Genomic DNA, 22,555 nt, shown 5'->3' on the forward strand with positions numbered 1-22,555 from the left:
GAGATATAATTTGCCTAAAACAAAATGTACAAAATTGAAGAACACAGATCAGTGAATTCAACGTTCGTGTGCACTGTACAATCATCATGCAAATCAGGGCATCGAACATATTCCTCCACTCCCTAAAGTGCTGCCATGTTACTTGCCCGTTAATCCCCATCTGCCAGAGATAAATATGTTCTGAATCCTCTCATAGATTAACCTCGCTTATTCTTACACTTCATATGAATGAATGATGCAGTATGTTGTCTTTTTTCTCTCTTCTTTCATTCAGTTTTGAGGTTCAATCTTAACTGCTCATGTCAATAATTTGGCTTTATTTTTATGCTAAGAAATACCCTTTTTTATGAGTATAACACAACTGGATTATCCATTTTTCTCATGATGAACAGATGTTTTATTATACACAAAGTAAGTATGAATATTTGTACACAAGTACACAAGTTATTTTATCTAGATATCCACTTAGGTATATGTACCTAAAGTTGAGAATTGCTTGGTCAATGAGTAGAAACTGACATAGACTTTGCAAAGTAGCTGTGTCATTTTACACTTACCCCCAAATATAAGCTTGATCCAGTTTCTGTACATTCCCACATACTTAGTATTTTCAATCTTTTAAATTTTAGCCATTCTTATGTCTGTAGTGGATTCCAGTTTTGGTTTCCAAAAGTTGCTTGGTCATTTGGATATCTTCTACTGTGAAGTGCACTTCAAATTTCCTGCTCATTAATATATTGTTTATAAGTTTCTTTGTGATTTGCATAAGTTCTTTATATATTTTTGAGAAGTTTCTTGTCAAATATACATATTGCAAGTAATACATATGGTCTATGACTTGCCTTTTCCCCTTTTTTTGGAGTATAATTGCTTTACAATGTTGCATTAGTTTCTGCCATACAGTGAAGTGAATCTGCTATACATATCTCCTCTCCCTCTTGGACCACTCTTCTACCCCCATCCCCATCCCACCCATCAAAGTCTTCACAGAGCACAGAGCTGAGCCACCTGTGCTATACAGCAGGTTCCCACTAACTCTCTATTTTACACATGGTAGTGTGTGTGTGTGTGTGTGTGTGTATGTATATATATATATATATATATATATATATATATATGTATGTATGTATATATATAGTAAATTCTGTTAAGCTTCAGTTCAGTTCAGTTCAGTTCAGTCGCTCAGTCATGTCAGACTCTTTGCGACCCCATGAATTGCAGCCAGGCCTCCCTGTCCATCACCAACTCCCAGAGTTCACTCAGACTCACGTCCATCAAGTCAGTGGTGCCATCCAGCCATCTCATCCTCTGTCGTCTCCTTCTCCTCCTGCCCCCAATCCCTCCCAGCATCAGAGTCTTTCCCAATGAGTCAACTCTTCTCATGAGGTGGCCAAAGTACTAGAGTTTCAGCTTTAGCATCATTCCTTCCAAAGAAATCCCAGGGCTGATCTCCTTCAGAATGGACTGGTTGGATCTCCTTGCAGTCCAAGGGACTCTCAAGAGTCTTCTCCAACACCACAGTTCAAAAGTATCAATTCTTTGGTGCTCAGTTTTCTTCACAGTCCAAATCTCACATCCATACATGACCAGAGGAAAAACCATAGCCTTGACTAGATGGACCTTTGTTGGCATTTTTGAATATGCTATCTAGGTTGGTCATAATGTTAAGCTTAAAGATTTAACATTTCATGAAACCCACTTTATTCAGTTTCAATCTATGGCAAGTGACTTGGCATTATGTGTAAGAAATTTTTGTCTTTACCTTAGTCAAGAAGAATTTCCATTATCCTTTTTAAAGCATTGCAATTTTTAAATAATGTCTCCAATTAACTTTGTGTGGAGAGACATGGTTTTTAATGTGAAATTATCTCTAAATGAACAATCATTTGTTCTAGCATATGTTGCAGAAAAATTATTCATTACCACACTACACATATTGGTGACTTTATTGGAAAACACAAATAGTTGGATATATGTAAACTTTTTGCTCTCTACACCTTTACAGTCATATATCTGTGTTTTGTCTACTTACAATAGTGTATAGTATCTTAACTGTTGTTCTTCAGTCACTAAATTGTGTCAGACTCTTTGTAACCCCTTAGACTGCAGTGTGCCAGCCTTCCCTATCCTTTACTATCTTCTGGAGTTGCTCGAACTCATGTCCATAGAGTTGGTGGTGCTATCCAACCATCTCATCCTTTGTCACCCTCTTCTCCTCCTACCCTCAATCTTTCCCAGCATCAAGGACTTTTCCAATGAGTCAGCTCTTTGAATCAGGTGGTCAAATTATTGGAGCTTCAGCATCAGTTCTTCCAATGAATATTCAGGGTTGATTTCCTTTAGGATTGACTGGTTTGATCTCCTTGCTGTCCAAGGACTCTCAAGAGTCTCTTCTAGCACCATGGTTCAAAGGAGAACCCCATGAAAAGTATAAAAAGAGCATCCTATTGTCTCCGTGTAAACTAGGAATTTGCTTTCCCCCTTTTTTACTTTAGTTATTTCCTCCAAAATTAGGGATAAAACCCCAAGTTCTACAATTCTGAGAATAAGATTGATATATAAATTATTTTTGACATGAAGAATCTTGAAATCTGGAAAGTATGTAACTTATGAGACAGGAAACCATTAATCACTATGACAGCCATGAACCTATAAGACAAATCAAACTTGCCTCCTTATTCCTCCAGCTGGCCAAGAAACAGTCAGTAGCTACTGATATAAGAAGTTTTCTCTGGAGACGGTGGTAATGCTGACTGCTTTGAGCCAACATGGAACCCAAGTGCTAGCTGTATCCTGAGAGGCTCAAACCTTGGTGAGAACCAGGATTTGGGGGCCAGAAGAGACATATATCTGTTGGAAAAAAGAGAAAGGGAACAGATCACCCATGACATCATGGTAGCCAGCACTGACCATCTCCTCCAATGAATCCACCACCACTACACCTCTCATGATTTTGTTGTTACTAGATGGAGAATTCCATGAAATTGGGGATAATATTTCATTCATCTCTGTGTGCATGACTCCTAGCATTGAGTCAAGCACTGAGGAGACTCTCAGCAACATTTGTTCACTAACTGCATAAACATGGTTACAAGACTCCACTCAGCTCAACTATGCGCCTGTACAACTGTCTGGTCAGAGATGCTCTTTCTCCCAGGAAGCAGCAATCCCCTTCCTTAGAGAGGACCCCGCCTACACTACCCTTGCCCTAGGACACTCGCCTGAGCTGACTCTGATGAAGACATGACTGTCCTCAGGGATTCCTCCAGCAGGTTCACACTGTCATTAGAAAGAGAGGTCCTTGGTGTATCCTCCCATCCTCTGGCGGCCATGATATCCCACCTGAGGAGAGCCACCACATTTACTTGTCACTATGCACTTGTAATCGTCCTCTCGCTGTTTAAGTTCCTCATGGATATATTACTGATATCTGAACTCCACGTTGTTATCATAGCATAAGGAAAATTAAGCAATATATAGTTAAGAGATGTTATGTGTAAAGCCCCCAAAGTGTAAATGCAGAAGAATATTATTACCATCTCTACTTCAGAAACAAGGGTCCCATTAATCTGGCCCCTGCTATGAATACATATCTCTAATTCTTCTCCAAACACTATTTATCCACCTTATTGCACACTTACTTGGAGGACATCCACTGTGTGGCCACTTCCAAGTTTGAGGCTGGGGGTCTAGGGCAGAGCCTCAAGGTCCCATTGTCCTCCTCCTGGAACTGGTGCTCCCAGCAGGATAAACCAACACTGACCCAGCGTGTGGATCTCCTCGGCAGGTGCGCAAGTTCACAGTGGACTAAGTTACTCTCCCAGTCCTTCCTGCTCAGCTCAGGCTGCTCCTTGAGGACTTGGATGATACTGTGCATTCCTCACTTCCTCTTGAATTTTCTGAGCTCAACTTGTCCTTATCCTCACCTCCCTTGGCAAACAGCTCCTCGATCATTACCTTGCTTTGCTTTGGGTTGTCTCATCCTCCAAAACCGTTGATTTCCTTTCTTCCATCTCCTCTCTGAGTTCTGTGTTTTCAGTATGTGTGCTCAGTTGAGGCTCCTGCAGGAGACACACAGAGAAGGGACCAACGTCAGGTCATGGCTGCAGGTTCCAACACACATCTAACAGGCATCTCAGTTTCTCATGCACTCAGAAAAAAAAAAAAAAAACAGGAAGGGAATTTGGAAAATTTGAATAACCTTATCTTACTGATGAGGAAACTGAGGCCCAAATAGATGGAGATTATCCCTAAATTCTCACACCTCTTGCTGCAATAGAGCCACCAGGCAAACCTTGGCTGCAAGCTTTTCTGTCTTAAAACACCAGGAACCCATGGTTGAATTTCAGGGGACATTTGATTAAACATACATATTCCCACTCTTAAAACAATAGTAGTTGAAGGACATTTCTCAAAAAAAAATGTTTATCTGTTCAATAGTCCATATTTATACACTGTTTTCCATTTTGACTGTCATAGTGGGACTGAGGGAGGTATGACTATTAAAAAATCACAGTCATTATTAAAAATATATGTGTGGGGCTTCCCTGATGGCTCAGTGGTATAGAATCCACCTGCAATGCAGGAGCAGCAGGAAACTCGGGTTCAGTTCCTGGGTCAGGAAGATCCCCTGGAGGAGGAAATGGCAACCCACTCCAGTATTCTTACCTGGAGAATCCCATGGACAGAGGAGCCTGCCAGGCTATGGTCCATTAGGTCGCAAACAGTCGGACACAACTGAAGCGACTTAGCATGCATGCAAGGCAAAATAAGGCAGTTGATGTGGCCAGTCATTAGCACCCTCTCCCCACTGCTCTTTTCTGCATCTTTTTTTCTTTTCTTAGGGGTGTTTTTTTCCAACTCTGTAATCACTTGTCAGATCCCTACTTCAGTGCCATACTGACAATGATCAAGTCATACAGGAGACATTATTAGGCAAACATAGATGTAGCCACTTATGTAGCAAATGGTAGTGCCCAGACTGAAGTGGCATTTCCAAATCAGCGTTAGTTGCCATGTTGGAGGAAGAAGAGCTAAGAAAAGGCTTAAGTGCTGTTAGCAAATAAACAGGACACAGAACAAGCCATGACACATTCTGAGACCAGATATTCACTTGGGTTACGAACTGTAAGGACCACAACTGGCAAGTATGCAGAACTTCAGCAACCAAAGGCAATGGCCTTGATGAGACAATGGGATGGGTAGTTGAAACATAAACGAGCAAACAGTAATACCATCACTTCTGCTCCTCTGAAAGAAGACCACATCCCAGATCCCTCTGAAAACAGGGGAGCTTTCTTCCTTTCAAATTAAAAGAGATGTGAGGGAAGCACTGAATACCAGTCATTAACCACTTAGGATGAGTTGACCTGATGTACTCACTTTTACCTTGGCCTTCTTGCTAAGTGTGGAGGAAGGGCTTTGTTCCTTGCTAAGGAGTTCAGTCAAGCCTCAGTAAGAGAAAAGGTATTAGATCAGAGTGAGATCTACCCTGTTACACTCAAAGTCAACTCAGGAAATGACCACACCTGTCTACGTATTAAGCCAAGGGCCACAGCCTTTTGTTATTTACCTAAGTCATGTGAAATCTTTTACACTTACTGGTTACCTTGGTAACTGTACATATATACTTACAACTTCCTTACATGCACCTCAGTATGAGAGGAGGCCATTGGGGCTTGGTTAGCATCACCTGGCCTGTATTTGAAGCCAGTCTACCCTTTAAGTAAGCTCACGTAAACTCATGAATGTGTGAGAGAGGACAGTAATACTTAAAGATCTTGCTGTCCAAGCCCCAACCTCCCCATGTGGGCCCCACTAGTGATCAGGATGCTCCATCTCCATCTCCTCCTGTCCTCCTGGGTAGCTGCAGGGGCTGACCTGCTAGAGGAGCATCTTGGTAGAATCTGGAACCTGCGCCAGCACCTGGAGGAATCCATCTGCATTAACAACCGCCTGCGGGAGCAACTGGAACACAGGCTCAGCTCCACTGCTGAAAAGTGGTAGGAGGGGCCCAGGGCCTCCTATTTCTGGTTTCTTTAGGGAGAATCTGAAGGTTGCCCTTGGGAAGAACTTTGCAGATTTCAAAACACTGTGGTCTGCTTTCCTCAACTTGTCCTTGGGTGGGGGGCAGGGCTGGGGTGGTGGTACAAGTCCCATTCCCCGCTCTTTGTTGTTGTATCTGAGCTCAGAGAATAACTGTCCCCACTGCAGATCTAACAGGTCTGCTCCCCAGAATCCTGGCTTCTCATCCATCCTAAATCTGCTCATTTGCTGCCTGCTGACTTCTGTGCCCTGGTCCTGTGATTGGCACGTGGTGGAGCCAGGTCTGCAGGGCCTCCCCCAACCACTCACTGAGATGGCCTTCCTGCCCACACTCTCCCCCAGGCTGCTGACACTGGGAGGCCAGACCTTTCACGTGCCCTTATCTTGTCAACAGCGCAGCAGCAACTGCTGCTATTTAGGAATAAAGCCTCCTGAACAGCTCACCCAGGGCATAAGAAACATGCAAAGAACCCATGAGGAGGAGCCAGAGGAAAGCCAGGCATTCAGCCTACCAAGCTTTATGCCCAGGAGGTGAGTCCTCAGGCTTTTCTGCAGGTTTGGGACAGTGTCTTTGGAGACAGAGAATGAGCAACACAGGGAGCCTCTGTTACCCAAATATGTAACTTACCTGCTTGTACATCCTGGGTCAGGCTTCACCTCTAACTTCTACAGTCCAGGCCTGGAACCCACAACTCAGTTCTGCAATGAGAACAGAGTCCTTAGGGAAGAAAACCAGAGGCTTCAGCCTCAGTTCAGTCATATTTCCAGGGGAAGGAAGGCACTCCTGGATCCCTTTCCTCCCTGGCTACACCAATCACCAATTAGAGAAACAAAGAAAGAAGGCAGAGAGAACAGAGCTACTTAGACCCACCAACCCAAACTCCCATAGCTTTTCTCACTCTAGAAAGGGCTATTTCCTGACAATCCCCAACCAAGGGCCCTCAGACTCCAAAGCTTCAGGGAGGAGAAGCTTTAGGAAATACACCACTTCTGTGCAACCCACTTGCAGATATTCAGTCATTAGTTATCAAGTTGGACACCAGCCAGTGCCTGTCCTACCTGCCTACAAGTCACAGCTAGTTTCGATCCAGGAAAGGGAGGAACAGGAGACCTACACACCTTCTCAGGTTTCTCCAGAACTTGCTGAAGCTCCCTGTGTCCCTCCCATGCTGAAATGCTGGCCCCATGTCTCCTCACTCACTCCTTCCTACTTGTACACTGAGGCCTACCATGCAGGCCTGCAAGACTTGTAATTCCCCAGCTGCAATACAAAAGAAAAACAGCCCATAGACAGTGGCAGAGACAACCGTTCAGTGGATATAGAATTCCTAAACAAAGGGTCCTGGAGTGACATGCCACAGTATTCAGCAAACAGCAGGCAGAACAAGGCAGCAATCTTCACTGCTGGGGGTATGGGGTGCGGAATTGAGGGGAGACTACAATTTATAGGGACCATTGACGGCTGATTGGCTCACCAGTCACCAGGAAAACCAGAGACTGGGGGCAGGGTCAACTGTGTAGGTGGTTATTGATTACGCTCTACAATTAAGGGGATTGGGTAGTCATGTGGGTGAAGGATTGGTTGGTAAGGAGAATGAACAGATAGCAAGAGAACAGTCATTTTGAATGACCTGACCATACAGTTGTGTCTGGAGGTGCCAGCAAAATTTCCTCCAGAGCTTTCTCGACACTGTTCAATGGGCATCCACAGCCGGGCCTCATTTCCTGTGTGGGTGGAGTGGCGTTGGGGAGCCAACCTAACTGTTGATTGATTGAATCAATATATCAACATCCACAATTTTTATTTACAAATATTTACTGAATAATCTTAAAAGACTCAGAATATTGTTCAAAAGGATTAAGCCCAGAATGAAAGAATGTTTGTGGAAAAGGAAAAAGACATCAAAGAGATATTTCTAAATTAGCCTCCTCTGAGTGATAGATATGAGGAAAGGTCATTGATTGGGAAGATAACAAAATCCATAGAGAAGGGAGAAGACAGAACTACTAAAATACCAAGGCTTCCCTGGTGGCTCAGTGGAAAAGAATCCACCTGCCAAAGCAGGGCAGGAGGCACAGGTTCGATCCCTGGGTTGGAAAGACCCCCTGAAGGAAGAAATGGCAACCCAATCCCATATTCTTGCCTGGAGAGTCCCATGGGCAAAGGAGCCTGGTGGGCTACAGTCCATAGGGTCAAAAAGAGTCAGACACAAGCATGCACCTATGCACTCTTACATGAACAAAGCCAGGAGGGTACAACGTGGTCCTTCCCTTGGAACTTGCCTTATAAAGAAGGTGGCACCAAGATTTTAAGTTGAATTGGATCTTGTGAACCAGATGTCCTCCATCTATGTCCAGAGTTCTTGACTTTTGGTCACATATCCCTGAGGCTGGCCTTAAGGCCTGTGCTGCCTCGGTTGGCCGTGGAAGTGGAACAATCTTACTCTGTCTCTTCCAAACAAGGATGTAACTAGAAAGAAATGTATTTGTGCTTCTTAGGCTGGTGGAAGATATTCCCTAATCTTCCTCTCAGACTACCCAGCCCTCTCCTTTGCTGGCCTGCTTTTTGGACTCTCTAGAACCATAGACAAGGGTTTGGGTGCTGGTGAAGAATCTGTGCCTAATTCTGGGGAGACTCAGGGGAAAAGGAAGTAACTCCCAGAATCTGGGCATGTAAGGGGGCAGGGGCTGAGAGGCTGCTCTTCTGTGAATAAAGGAGGTTGGAGGATGTGAGAGCAGCTGGGTGGGGGGGGGTATGCTCATTGTGTATGCCTATACCAGGAGGGGGTATGGTAGTGGAAGTGATCCGAGAGGAGCAGGAAAAGGGAGGAGGAGTGGGAACAATAAAACACTGGTGAGACACTAGTGAGGACAGAGAGGAGAAAGGGAAACAGAGGCAGAAGAAGGAGGAGGATGAGCAGAGCTTGAGTGCCAAGGTGCTCTAGTCTCTGGTCCCAGAATGGCAGCTGCCCTCTCTTGAACTTCCCTTGAATTTATCCTGGACACACACAATGGGCACACACACACACACACACACACACACACCTCAGCTCCTCTCACACCCTCCAACCTCCTTTATTCACAGAAGAGCAGCCTCTCAGCCCCCACCCCCTCCCATGCCCAGATTCTGGGAGTTCTTTCCTTTTTCCCTGAGCCTCCCCAGAATTAGGCACAGATTCGTCACCAGCACCCAAACCCTTGTCTACGGTTGTGGAGAGTCCAAAGCATAGAACTCATCCAGTAGAAGAGGAAATGCAGGCCACATGGTGTATTGGGTCATCCTGAAGAATGATCAGCTGTCTCAGGCCATCCTGGGTTGTTATTTTTGAAGATGTCAAACTCATTCAAAAGAAACTCTGAGATCCTTGTTGGAGGCCATTGCTGCATGTAGCAAATTATGCTGTGCTGTGTGCTGTGCTCAGTTGCTCAGTCATGTCCAACTATGCTACGAAATCTTAAAGCACGTGATGACTCCTCATTCGAAAGTCATGGATAAGCCTTTAAAAGCAAAGCAGGTGGTCAGTGCTAAGTACTGGAAATCAACAAGACTGGGGCAGATCCCCAAAAGGGCCAAGTAGGAGAAGCTGCTTAGGTCAATGACTAAGTGACCTCCTGTATTAGCTTGGGCTTCCAGAAAAAAAATGCAATGGACTGGGTGGCTTAACCAGAAATCTGTTTTCTCACAGTTTTGAGAAGTCCTAGATCATGGTTGGAACTTCCCAGCAATTCAGTTTCTGCTGCAAGCTCTCTTCCTGGCTTGGAGATAGTCCTTGCCTGGCTGGGTCCTCACAAGGTCTTTTCAGGTTACTTGAGCTGGGGTAGGGCAGAAGCCCAAGCTCTGTGGTATCTCTTCATTTAAGGACATGTATCCCTTTTCCTACTTGGAACTAGTCTGTTGTTCCATGTCCATTTCTAACTGTGGCTTCCTGACCTGCATACAGATTTCTCAAGAGGTACGTCAGGTGGTCTGGTATTCCCATCTCTTTCAGAATTTTCCAAAGTTTATTGTGATCCACAGTGAAAGGTTTTGGCATAGTCAATAAATTAGAAATAGATGTTTTTCTGGAATTCTCTTGCTCTCGATGATCCAGCGGATGTTGGCAATTTGATCTGTTTCCTCTGCCTTTTCTAAAACCTTGACTACAGCCATGAAATTAACAGATGCTTACTCCTTGGAAGGAAAGCTATGACCAACCTAGACAGTATATTGAAAAGCAGAGACATTACCTTGTCAACAAAGGTCCATCTAGTCAAGGCTATGGTTTTTCCAGTAGTCATGTATGGATGTGAGAGTTGGACTATAAAGAAAGCTGGGCCAAAAGGAGAAGGGGACGACAGAGGATGAGATGGCTGGATGGAATCACTGACTCGATGGATGTGAGTCTGAGTGAACTCCAGGGGTTGGTGATGGACAGGGAGACCTGGCATGCTGTGATTCATGGGGTTGCAAAGAATTGGACACGACTGAGCGACTGAACTGAACTGAACTGAGTGCTTAAGAATAGATGCTTTTGAACTGTGGTGTTGGATAAGACTCTTTAGAGTCCCTTGGACTGTGAGGAGATCCAACCAGTCCATCCTAAAGAGATCAGTCCTGGGTGTTCATTGGAAGGACTGATGCTGAAGCTGAAACTCCAATACTTTGGCCACCTGATGCAAACAGCTGATTCATTTGAAAAGACCCGGATGCTGGGGAAGACTGAGGACAGGCGTAGAAGGGGATGACAGAGGATGAGATGGTTGGATGGCATCACCGACTCAATGGACATAAGTTTGGGTAGACTCTGGGAGTTGGTGAAGGACAGGGAGGCCTGACGTGCTGCAGTCCATGGGGTCACAAAGAGTCAGACACAACTGAGCGACAACTGAAACTGAAACATCCTATCAGATCAGTGCCCCAAGGCTATGCTCTCATTTAAATTTAATTACATCCTTCAAAGTTCCTTCCCCAAATACAGCTTCACTGGGGAATAGCGTCCAAGATATGAATTTGTGGGGGATGGGGGAGGGAAACAGATATACGCAGCTCCTAACACCCTCGCCAGCCTCCTCCCCCCATGAAGACATTTGCAGCTCTCAACTCTGATTCCTGGGAACTGCCCAGCCTGGGTCCTCAGATTCGTCTCCCCACAGGCATTTTCCTTTTCTCTCTCTGACTCAGATGCCTCAATACGGGGCCCAGCTGTTGACTGGCTGACCGTCAGAAGCAGTGGACTGACTTGCTTTCACCTGGATCACTTTCAGAATGGAGCAGCCACCACTGACTGATATGCTTGCAGAAATGTGTTCACTGGGGAGACTGGCTGTGATAGACTAATGCTTCCCCAAAGATGCCCACATCTGGGTCCCTGGAGTTTGTGATTATGTTACTTGACATGGAAAAAGAGAATTTGTGGGTGTGATTAAATTAAGGAGAAGTCAGATGGGCCTTAGGAAGCATCACTACGAACAAAGTTCATGGAGGTGATGGAATTCTGGTTGAGCTATTTCAAATCCTAACAGATGATGCTGTGAAAGTGCTGCACTCAATATGCCAGCACATTTGGAAAACTCAGCAATGGCCACAGGCCTGGAAAAGGTCAATTTTCATTCCAATCCCAGAGAAAGGTAATGCCAAAGAATGCTCGAACTACTGCACAATTGCACTCATCTCACACGCTAATAGAGCAATGCTTAAAATTCTCCAAGCCAGGCTTCAGCAATATGTGAACCGTGAACTTCCAGATGTTCAAGCTGGTTTTAGAAAAGGCAGAGGAACAGAGATCAAATTGCCAACATCCCTGGATCATTGAAAAAGCAAGAGAGTTCCAGAAAAACATCTATTTCTGCTTTACTGATTATGCCAAAGCCTTTGACTGTGTGGATCATAATTGCCAGGAGCCAGCACAGGAGACCCCACCCATGACAAGGTCATGAGGAGGAGACCTGACAGGCAAGGCGGATCAGGACTCGAGGGACTCCCTGGACCTGCTCGAGCATCTACCCTGAAACCAAAATCTGTCTGTCTATTGTTACCTATATTATGCCTTTCACCAACTCTTTTGACATTAACAGGCGTCTGTCCCCGACCACTTTTCTCTGAAGAAAATCAACTTAGGGCTCTAGTTAATAAGTCTCCTGGGCACGAAAGGAGTATTTCAATTCAAACCCCTCTATTGGCATTTTAGCTTGCTTGACAGGTTTATCCACACTCTTGCAACTAACGCACATGATTGTTCACAACATCCCAACCATGAAAGGCATGGGAAGCTTAAGCATTCTAAAAGTCCTAATGGGCATAGAGCCCTTCGAGGGGTGCAAAATTATTAGAACAGTACTGGTGAAGGGTCCCACTGTTGAGCCAATGCTCGCTGCCAAGCTTCCATATCCCTTATCTATTGTGTGCCTGGGAGTGCATTAGTTAATATAGTTGGAATGTAGGAAAAACAAGTAGTAGCCTTGGCATTAGCAACGTAAGACCTTTGAGTTAATAAGTTCTTTCTTTTTGTAACCCACTGCACCTTTGCTCCATAAGAATGTAACTTTATTTAGTACTTTCTGGGGGTGACACAGATTGGAAAAATAAAGAAAAAACACTTTAAAGGAAAATAAGTTCTCTGGTTGACCAACCTTTATCAGAAAAGGGTCATAAAATGTCAACAGGCCTCCGGGTCAGAAGATAACGTACATAACATAAGACCCTTGTAAATGGAAAGGTATGCAGAAAACATCCTGGTTTCGATAAAGGTCAAAACTGATGGAATGTTGAGCTGACTCTGCATGACTCTGCATCTTTCACTTCTGGAAATGTGTAACTCAGCGTATAAAAGCTCCTTTTGAAAATAAAGCTGCAGACCCCGTTTCACCTAAGCTTGGTCTCCCCGTGTCATCTTTCGCTGATGCCATTCATCCTGAGGGTATCCCTGGACTCTGCTGAGGCTGGATCGCGGCACACAATAAACTGTGGAACATTCTGAAAGAGATGGGAATACCAGACCACCTGATCTGCCTCTTGAGAAATCTGTATACAGGTTAGGAAGCAACAGTTGGAACTGGACATGGAACAACAGACTGGTTCCAAATAGGAAAAGGAGTATGTCAAGGCTGTATATTGTCACCCTGCTTATTTAACTTATATGCAGAGTACATCATGAGAAATGCTGGGCTGGAGGAAGCCAAAGCTAGAATCAAGATTGTGGGGAGATATATCAATAACCTCAGATATGCAATGACACCACCCTTATGGCAGAAAGTGAAGAAGAACTAAAGAGCCTCTTGATGAAAGTGAAAGAGGAGAGTGAAAAAGTTGGCTTAAAGCTTGACATTCAGAAAACTAAGATAATGGCATCCAGTCCCATCACTTCATGGCAAACAGATGGGGCAACAGTGGCTGATTTTATTTTTCTGGGCTCCAAAATCACTGCAGATGGTGATTGCAGCCATGAAATTAAAAGACGCTTGCTCCTTGGAAGGAAAGTTATGACCAACCTAGATAGCATATTAAAAAGCAGAGACATTACTTTGTCAACAAAGGTCCATCTAGTCAGGGCTATGGTTTTTCCAGTGGTCACGTATAGATGTGAGAGTTGGACTATAAATAAAGCTGAGTGCCGAAGAATTGATGCTTTTGAACTGTGGTGTTGGAGAAGACTCTTGAGAGTCCCTTGGACTGCAAGGAGATCCAACCAGTCCATCCTAAAGGAGATCAGTCCTGGGTGTTCATTGGAGGGACTGATGTTGAAGCTGAAACTCCAATACTTTGGCCACCTGATGCAGAGAGCTGACTCATTTGAAAATACTCTGATGCTGGGAAAGATTGAGGGCCAGAGGAGAAGGGGACGGCAGAGAATGAGATGGTTGGATGGCATCACCGACACAATGGACATGGATTTGGGTGGACTCTGGGAGTTGGTGATGGACAGGGAGGCCTGGTGTGCTGCCTCCATGTGCTGTGACATGGGGTCACAAAGAGTCAGACAGGACTGAGTGACTGAACTGAACTGAGATGGAGACCCCATGGAATCACAAAGTTCATACAGACAGAAGGAAAGTTTGTGTCAGAATAATGTGTTGTGAGAATAACTTGATCAGCTGTAATTATCTTTGAAGATGACAGGGGCCTATGTGAGTAGAATGTGGGCATCTTCTAGAGGCTGGACAAGGCAAAGAAAGAGATTCTCTCTTAGCATCTCCAGGAAGAATCACCACAACCCAACTGTCACTTTGATTTTGGCCCAGGGAGATGCATCTTGGACTTCTGAACTCCAGAGTCATAAAATAATAAACGTGTGTTGTTTTAAGCCACAAAGTGTGTAGTAACAGGTTATAGGAGCAATAGGAAACTCCTACAGTGGACAGCAGTGGATAAAGAATATTTAAAGTCAGTGTGCAGGACGAGTAGTGTCAGCTGTTCCAAGAAAGGACAGGTTTTCCTGAAAGTTAACTGGGTGCTGAGTTCAAGATTTTCCCTCCAGGCTAGTCACCTTCCCTCTTAAGCCAAATGCACTTCAAGGATCAAGTTCCTCCACTCCTTGGTCTCTGGTCTGAAAAGCAAGCTGGTTGCCTTCTCTAGCCTCCCCATTCCCGGCCCTCAGGTCTAACCCAGTCTTATCTAGTAAGAAAAAACATACAAACCTCATTCTTCAAGCAAACACATCATCTTTCTATCCCTTATTTTGGTCATCAGCTTCTTCAGAATCTTCAACTTTTGTATTCTGTATGGTGAGAAAAAGGACTTCCCTGGTGGCTCAGAGGTTAAGGTGTCTGCCTTAATGCAGGAGACCCGGGTTTGATCCCTGGGTCGGGAAGATCCTCTGGAGAAGGAAATGGTAACTCACTTCAGTATTGTTGCCTGGAGAATCCCATGGATGGAGAAGCCTGGTAGGCTACAGTCCATGGTGTCACAGAGTCGGACACGACTGAGCGACTTCACTTTTAAACATGGTACCTGGGAGACCATGAGGATGAAGTAAGAAGGTGCACAGAAAATACACCATGTAGAACTTTGAGATATAACTCTTGTCAACTACAAACTGGCACTTGCCATCTATCTTTACAAGGATTAAAGGCTGTGGCCGCTGATTTTCAACACCCCCTGAAAGGAGTTCAGGGTGGAGAGCAGAAATGAGCCCACTCTGTACTCTGGGAAAAACTGGCAGAACAAGTCTTCAGATAATGATGTATTTTCAGGACCCGATTTTATGACCTGAATATCTCCTAGTACCTAGAAAAGCACTAAAATCCTTCATGGTGACATGTAATCCTCATGACTAGCAGTAACCTGCAAAGAATCTGCACTTGAATGCACATACTCTCCCTTCACATACACTGACCTTCACCCCTACCTTTGCGGAGCAAGTTCTCAGAGCTATCTGAAATGTTGCCTCCTGAGCTCCTCATTTTGCCCCAAATAATACTTGAACTCACAACTCTGACGCTGTGCTTTTTTTTTTTTTTTAAGTTAGCACCCTGAATCTATATGTCTACATACAGAACACATACTTATGGTTTATTTTGTTCCTACAAATATATATTTACATTCATTGTTTTACAACTTATTACTTCTTAAAACAAAATTGGATCAGCATAACAGAGGACCGCAGAATTACTATTCTCAGCATGTAACCCAGTACAAGGGTGGCCCTGGTGGCTCAGACGGTAAAGCGTCTGCCTGGAATGCAGGAGACCCAGGTTCGATTCCTGGGTTGGGAAGATCCCCTGGAGAAGGAAATGGCAATCCACTCCAGCACTCTTGCCTGGAAAATCCCATGGACGGAAGAGCCTGATAGGCTACAGGCCATGGGGTCGCAAAGAGTCGGACACGACTGAGCGACTTCAGTTTCTTAACCTAGAATAAAGGTTAAGAATGCAAGGAAGCTGGCTAAATTCCCCCACATCTCACCTAAAGAATAAACGGTTTGCTTCCACTGATTCCTGGGCTCCCTAAGCTGTCCGGAATCATGACGTCACTTCTCTTCCAGCAGCCGGCCTGGGGTCAGAGAGGAGATGAGGGGCATGGGACAGGGCGTGGCTTATGTAAATTTTGCAGCGGAAGTGGTACAGTTCCCGGCCACCAGTTCCTGGCCTGCCATTTTGCCGGTTGTGGAAGTTTTTCCCGAGATACTGTTTGGATTTTATCAGAAGAGTTGTTAGGAGTGCCCGAGAGGCGCAGGAAACGATGGGGTGCGGTCGGTGGTGGAAGAGATGGTGGCAATAGCAAAGTGAGCCTGTGCGTACAGTGAATGTGTCTAAGGCTGTATGGGCGGCGGGCAGAATTACTTCATACTTACCTGGCAGGGGAGATACTGTGATCACGAAGGTGGTTCTCCCAGGGCGAGGCTCACCCATTGCACTGCGGGTGTGTTGACCTCTGTGATTTCCCCAAATGCGGGAAACTCGACTGCATAATTTGTGGTAGTGGAGGACTGCATGCGCGCTTTCCCCTGGTGTCTATGGTTTCAACAATAAAACTACTTTCTACTGTAATGTGGGATTTCCCTGGCTGCTCAGGCGGTTTGAAATATCTTGCAACGCAGGAAGCTCTCGGAAAGATTTCCTGGAGAAAAAAATGGCGAACCCCATGGATGAAAGAGCCTGGTCAGTCCATGAGATTGCAAAAAGTAAACACGATTAAAAAATAAGTTCAGCTGAGTAGTGAATACATTGCTCCCTCAAGCTATTAACTTTTTATGTTTTTGTATTGTACATAGAGGCTATGCGTTGTTTTATATATATATACTATAGTAGCTAGTTCAGTTCATTGTGTTGACTCTGTAGACCCCGAGGACTGCAGCATGCCAGGCCTCTCTGTCCATCACCAACTCCCAGCGTTTAGTGAAACTCAAGTCCGTTGAGTCAGTGATGCCATCCAACCATCTCATCCTCTGAAGTAATCTTGCCAGGATTACAAGTGTGAATCTCATCAGTGTCTGTATCTACAGGTCCAAAACAGGGACCACTAGACATATGGCTGTTGAATAGTTACAAAGTAGTAGGACTGACTCCAATCCCCAGAACCCATGTTCCTTTGCCTGAGGACTTTCTCTGCCCCACTGGAGCCTGCTCAGCCAGAATGGTGAGAGAATTAAAAGTCTACTACCCTCAACAGCTCCTAACCAACCAATGATAAAAGCTGAGGTATAAAGACCCCAGGTCCCTAGTCCTCAGATGTGATAGCTGAAAGGTACCTTTTACACTTGCTCCCAGAGTGTGAATCCCAGCTACCCACAGTGGTAATTCACTCCATCAGATCAGATCAGTCGCTCAGTCATGTCCAACTCCTTGTGACCCCATGAATCGCAGCACGCCAGGCCTCCCTCTCACTCCATAATGTACCTTTATTTATATTATATAAATTATTTATTTATATATTATAATTCACTCCATAATGTACCTTTATTGAGAGGCTGCGTTCCTTTCCATGTCCTGGTTTCCAGCTCCCCAATGTTTCCCAAGGATCACCTTCCAAATAAATTAATTGCATCAGATCTTACTCTCAGAGTTTGTTTCTGAGACTGCCTAAATCACCAGTCCCCTTAGATTTCCACGTGACTGTTAGCATTTATCACCATGTTGCACTGTCATTCTTCTCCTGGTAGAGAAATATTTATCTGTATTTGATCTTTATTAAAAGTGAAAAGGGAAAGGCAGCTCCAGAAAACAATGTGGTTTAGGAAAAAGAAAAAAAAAAAAGGTGAGAGTATCTCTTTGTGGGAATAAAGAATATTCCTGCATATTTAACGTGCAAATACAGGCCTGCTTAGTATACTGACATTATCTGCCTGACCCTCTGCTGTTCATGCTTGGGATCCCTGATTTACAGCACTGAAAACTCTTGTTAAAATTCAGGAGTCATTAACCCTTGACTTTGAATGAGGCTCTGAGATTAGCTAGGCAGCCATCTGGGAGCATACACTGGGACCAGGAAGGAAGACACAGACATTTCAATGGGAGGAAGGACCAAAGGAAATCTTGGCACTGAGACCAGGCAAGGGAGCTCAAGATGGCATCAGGGTAGGGTTCCCTGAAGGGAGGTGAGGTAAGTTGTTTCCTGATCTTGTGAAAACATCTTGCCCCACAGCGTCCACTGGTCTCCATGTCCACACCCTCCATTAGAGCTTGGTTCTCTTTAAACCAACACAGCTTCTGGGTGTGTCTCACTTGACTTGATAGGAATCCCTGGAGGGTGCAAGCTATATGTAGTCCATTTGTATCCACAGGGTCTGACACAGGGCTTGCCATGCAGTTGATGCCTAGTAAAGGTTTGTCTTAAATGTCTGTGGGCCAACTTGACCCTAGGGTGAGGGATCTGAATTGCTATGTAAGCCAGGGGGTGCTGTAGTTCAATGTTCATTTCTCAGTTGGGAAACTGAAAAGGATATTATTTTGAGCTGTACATTGCAGAGTATATATATTTTTATATTATTTATATATATATACATTTATATTTATATATATATATAATGTATATTATATATAATATAGGGTAGGGGGCTATTATATATATATTATATATAATATATATTTATATATTTATATACATATAAATAAATCTATATGTATATAAATATTTATATAAATATATTTATAATATATTTTATATTATATATATACATATATATATAATATAAAATATACATTGCAGAGTATATATAAGAGTATACTAGCTGGCACCACCAGAGAAGGCAATGGCACCCCACTCCAGTACTCTCGCCTCGAAAATCCCATGGATGAAGGAGCCTCGTGGGCTGCAGTCCATGGGGTCGCTGAGGGTCGGACACGACTGAGCGATTTCACTTTCATTTTTCACTTTCATGCATTGGAGAAGGAAATGGCAACCCACTCCAGTGTTCTTGCCTGGAGAATCCCAGGGACGGGGAGCCTGGTGGGCTGCCGTCTATGGGGTCGCACAGAGTCGGACACGACTGAAGCAACTTAGCACTTAGCAGTAGCACTGAGGACCTGGATTCTCATTTATAATTCATGTGACTGTAACCTTAAAAGTTGGAGACATGCACAATATTTTTCTATTAAACACAACTTTTAAACATTGGTAGAATTATATTTCTTTTGTGTGTATGCTCAGTTACTCAGTTTTATCCAACTCTTTTGGGTCCATGGATCATATCCCACCGGGCTCCTCTGTCCATGGGATTTCCCAGGCTAGAATACTGGAGTGGGTTGCCATTTTCTATTCCAGAGGATCTTCTTGACTCAGGGATCGAATTTGCATTTCTTGTGTCTCCTGAATTGGCAGGCGAGTTCTTGGGAAGCCCCATATTTCCTTTAAGGTATATATAGCATTATCAGCTATGTAGAAGATTATATTTGCATTATTGTGCTCTTATACTTTTTAGTTGTCAATGTGGTTACTGGAGAATTTTAAACTACGTGTGTGACTTGCATTTTCATTACATTACAGCACTGCTGTCTATTCTACCACCAAGAGGGAAGTGTGAAGGACAGAAACACTTATTAAAGTACACCCTAGTATACAGTTTAGACTGTGGGAATGCTACAGAAAAACCAACTCAGTTTCTTCAACAAATGAATGATTTAAAGGGAAAAAAAGGACAGCAATAGACCAAGAGAGATGGAGAGCGAGTGAGAGAGAGAGCAAGGAAGAAAGGAAAGAAGAAATTGAAGGTAAGCATACGTGTAAGACAGAGAAGGCGATGGCAAACCACTCCAGTACTCTCGCCTGGAAAATCCCATGGACAGAGGAGCCTGGTAGGCTGCAGTCCATGGGGTTGCTAAGAGTCAGACACGACTGAGCAACTTCACTTTGACTTTTCACTTTCATACATTGGAGAAGGAAATGGCAACCCACTCCAGTGTTCTTGCCTGGAGAATCCCAGGGATGGGGGAGCCTGGTGGGCTGCCGTCTCTGGGGTGGTGTAGAGTCGGACACGACTGAAGCGACGTAGCAGCAGTAGCATATATGTAAGAGACTTAAATGCATTATCTTAGTGATTCCAGTTTGTGGATTCCATTTGGATCCAAAAAAGAATACTAACTTAGAAACAATAATGGAGGAGGGGGAGCGGGGCTTCCCTGGTTAAGAATTTGCCTAGCAATGCAGAGGACACAGGTTTGATCCCTGGTCCAGGAAGATCCCACATGGTGTGGGGCTCCTAAGCCCACAAGCCGCAACAACTGAGCGCATGGGCAGCAACTACTGAAGCCCAAGAAACCAGCAAACGGCAAGAGAGGAGCTCCCCCTCTCCATAGCTGGAGAAGCCCTGCACCAAGCCATAAAGACCCGGGGCAGCCATAAACAAATAAATTAATTTTAAAAGCCTATGTGATCAAATAAGCTGAAAAAAATGCTGCATTTTTAAACATGGAATTTTTGAATAGTCTTTTATGATATTAAAAATTTTGAATTAATTTATGATTATAATGGCATGATGATAATACTTTCAAAAAGAGTTCTCATTGAGGGGAAACATGCTGACATAATTATAGATGAAACATGATGTCTGAGATTTCCTTTAAAAAAATAGGAAAAGGTAAGTGCATGGATATAGTAAGACAAGTTCAACCATAAGCTGGTAATTGTAGACCATGCCTGACAAAGGTGGGAGTGTTCTGTTGTCTACTTGTGTGTACTACCGAAATTTTGGATTTGAAAAAGAATAATAGGAGAACACAGGTCCACCTAGAATAATAGCAGCTGAATCTCTCAACATACAATTCTGAGGGCTAGGGACTAACAGAGAGAGTCAAGGACACCATTCAAAACCCTGCCCCAAACAACCAGGGACCAGAGAACACTGTGGGTGTGACTTGGTTTGTATTCAGCTAGGTCTGGGAGCCACACAGCAGCAGAGGGATCAACAAAGACCCTGCATATAGAGGAGAGCGCATCAGGGAGAGAGTACTCCAGACAGAACTCAGGTAAAGTAACTCACAGAAAGAGCATGTGGATAAACTCAGAGGGTGTCTGAGACATGATTGGCTCTAGCTCTGGTGACTAGGGAATTGATAGGAAGGGGTTCGACAGTGCAGAGGACCGAGGGTGGCAATCTTGAGGAGGCACAATTACTGGGATCGGGTGTGAGACCGAGCTGAAGGGAGCATCCTTTGGACACTTGTGGTGATGAAAAAAGAATGGTGCCACTGGCAGAAATTAAAGGTCCTACCGGAAGAAATAGAATCCCCAAATCAAGAGACACACCAAGCCTTTCCCCCAAGCCTTAGCTCTGCTAGAATAACTGGACAAGACAGAACTAAAACAAAGAAATCAACTAGGCCACTCAAAGCACTAATCCCTTCTGAACTGGAACAACTGTTTCTCATTCAGGTAAATCTAGTCATGTGAAGATGAAAACTATATAGCAGACATTTCTTCCAAGGTGACAGAAGAAAAAAGTGTAAAATGAGAGTCAAAAATTTCAGCAAGTGAAAAGATTGCCTCAAAATTAATAAAAAAAAATTGGGAAATGTAAAATGGCATCCATATTTTGAATTGTTCTGAACAAAGCATTTGTAGATACATGCACATGGAGAAAACTTCAATATTTTACGTAAGAAATATGGAACACGAGATAGAAGTAGACAGGAAAGGAGAAATGAGAAATTGGAACTGGCAGAGACTTAAAAAAATTGAAGGTAAAGAAAACTCTTTGAAAAAAAAAAAAGGCTGAATAGAGAACATATTTATCCCAACTTATAAGGGGCACTGCATTACAAATGAAAGCATCAAACAGAATAGAAATGAACAAAAGATAGTGAGAAAGGATCAGAGAGAAAGTCATAGAGACCTAGGGGAAGTAGACCTGGAATGGTCAGTACTAAGACCTATCCTAGTAGAGCTGAAAGACTTTTTTTGAAGAAGAAAAAATGTCCTGAAGCTCCAGACCACCCTTTGCCCTCAGTGAAGAAAAATCAATTTACATTCTACATCTCAGCAGGACATACAAAGTAAGATATTATTTAAAAAAAAATCAATAGAACTCATTGTGGACAAGTTCTTTATATTTAGCCAAGGTATCTGTACTGTATCAAAGCAACAGAAAACAAGTATTAAATATATCAAACTTAAGGAGTCCTCAGTCCATCATGAGAAATCTTTAAAGATGAACTCTGCTCATCAAGAATTGACTGGAAACTATGAGTTTCGTACATCTGGTCATCACTGAATATATGTGATTGTAGATGTAAGCCACTGTGTCGTGGGCCCTGCTCTGGGGGCAGCCTAGGTACACCCTCAAACTTCTTCAGGGAGGCTGCTGGTACTCCCAGAGTGGGACAGCCATCCTTTGCCACTAGGGGGTCGAAAGGACCCAGTGGGCCCCTCCTCCAGCTCCTACCTCTACCCTACCAGTTAGCACATAAACAAAAAAAGGTAGGAAAAATATAGTATATAAAGGGTATACATTTGATTGGGTTGAAATAATACCATAAGGTAATAATACTATAAGGTAGGTAAACACAGAAAAAAACAGTAGAATAATGTCCTCAAGCATCACAGTAGTAAAAAGTTGAAGTTGACAGATAACATTTAAAACATATACTTCAAATATTAGAA

The 22,555-nt window shown here is 43.8% G+C and overlaps 2 long non-coding RNA genes and 2 other non-coding genes across 6 annotated transcripts; 3 read left to right on the top strand and 1 right to left on the bottom strand.

Moving 5' to 3' along the window:
* Positions 1-1,119: 1,119 nt before the first annotated feature.
* Positions 1,120-6,068, bottom strand: LOC133242791 (uncharacterized). The gene is made up of 3 exons (XR_009734895.1): positions 5,881-6,068; positions 3,642-4,061; positions 1,120-2,850 (listed from the first exon to the last, which is right to left on the bottom strand). It is a non-coding gene; the product is annotated as an uncharacterized LOC133242791 (long non-coding RNA).
* An 86-nt stretch (positions 6,069-6,154) lies between these two features.
* Positions 6,155-21,379, top strand: LOC133242795 (uncharacterized). 3 transcript variants are annotated; one of them, XR_009734896.1, is made up of 3 exons: positions 6,155-6,576; positions 19,445-19,668; positions 20,827-21,379. It is a non-coding gene; the product is annotated as an uncharacterized LOC133242795 (long non-coding RNA). The 3 variants fall into 3 exon arrangements; XR_009734898.1 differs by having other exon boundaries at positions 20,831-21,379; XR_009734897.1 differs by lacking the exon at positions 6,155-6,576 and adding an exon at positions 15,671-16,252.
* On the top strand, positions 15,664-15,735 carry TRNAS-GGA (transfer RNA serine (anticodon GGA)). Its single transcript has one exon. It is a non-coding gene; the product is annotated as a tRNA-Ser (tRNA).
* Positions 16,306-16,469, top strand: LOC133245480 (U1 spliceosomal RNA). The gene has a single exon (XR_009735736.1). It is a non-coding gene; the product is annotated as a U1 spliceosomal RNA (small nuclear RNA).
* Positions 21,380-22,555: the final 1,176 nt, after the last annotated feature.

This window comes from Bos javanicus, chromosome 3 (assembly GCF_032452875.1).
Source record: "Bos javanicus breed banteng chromosome 3, ARS-OSU_banteng_1.0, whole genome shotgun sequence".
Lineage (NCBI taxonomy): Eukaryota > Metazoa > Chordata > Mammalia > Artiodactyla > Bovidae > Bos > Bos javanicus.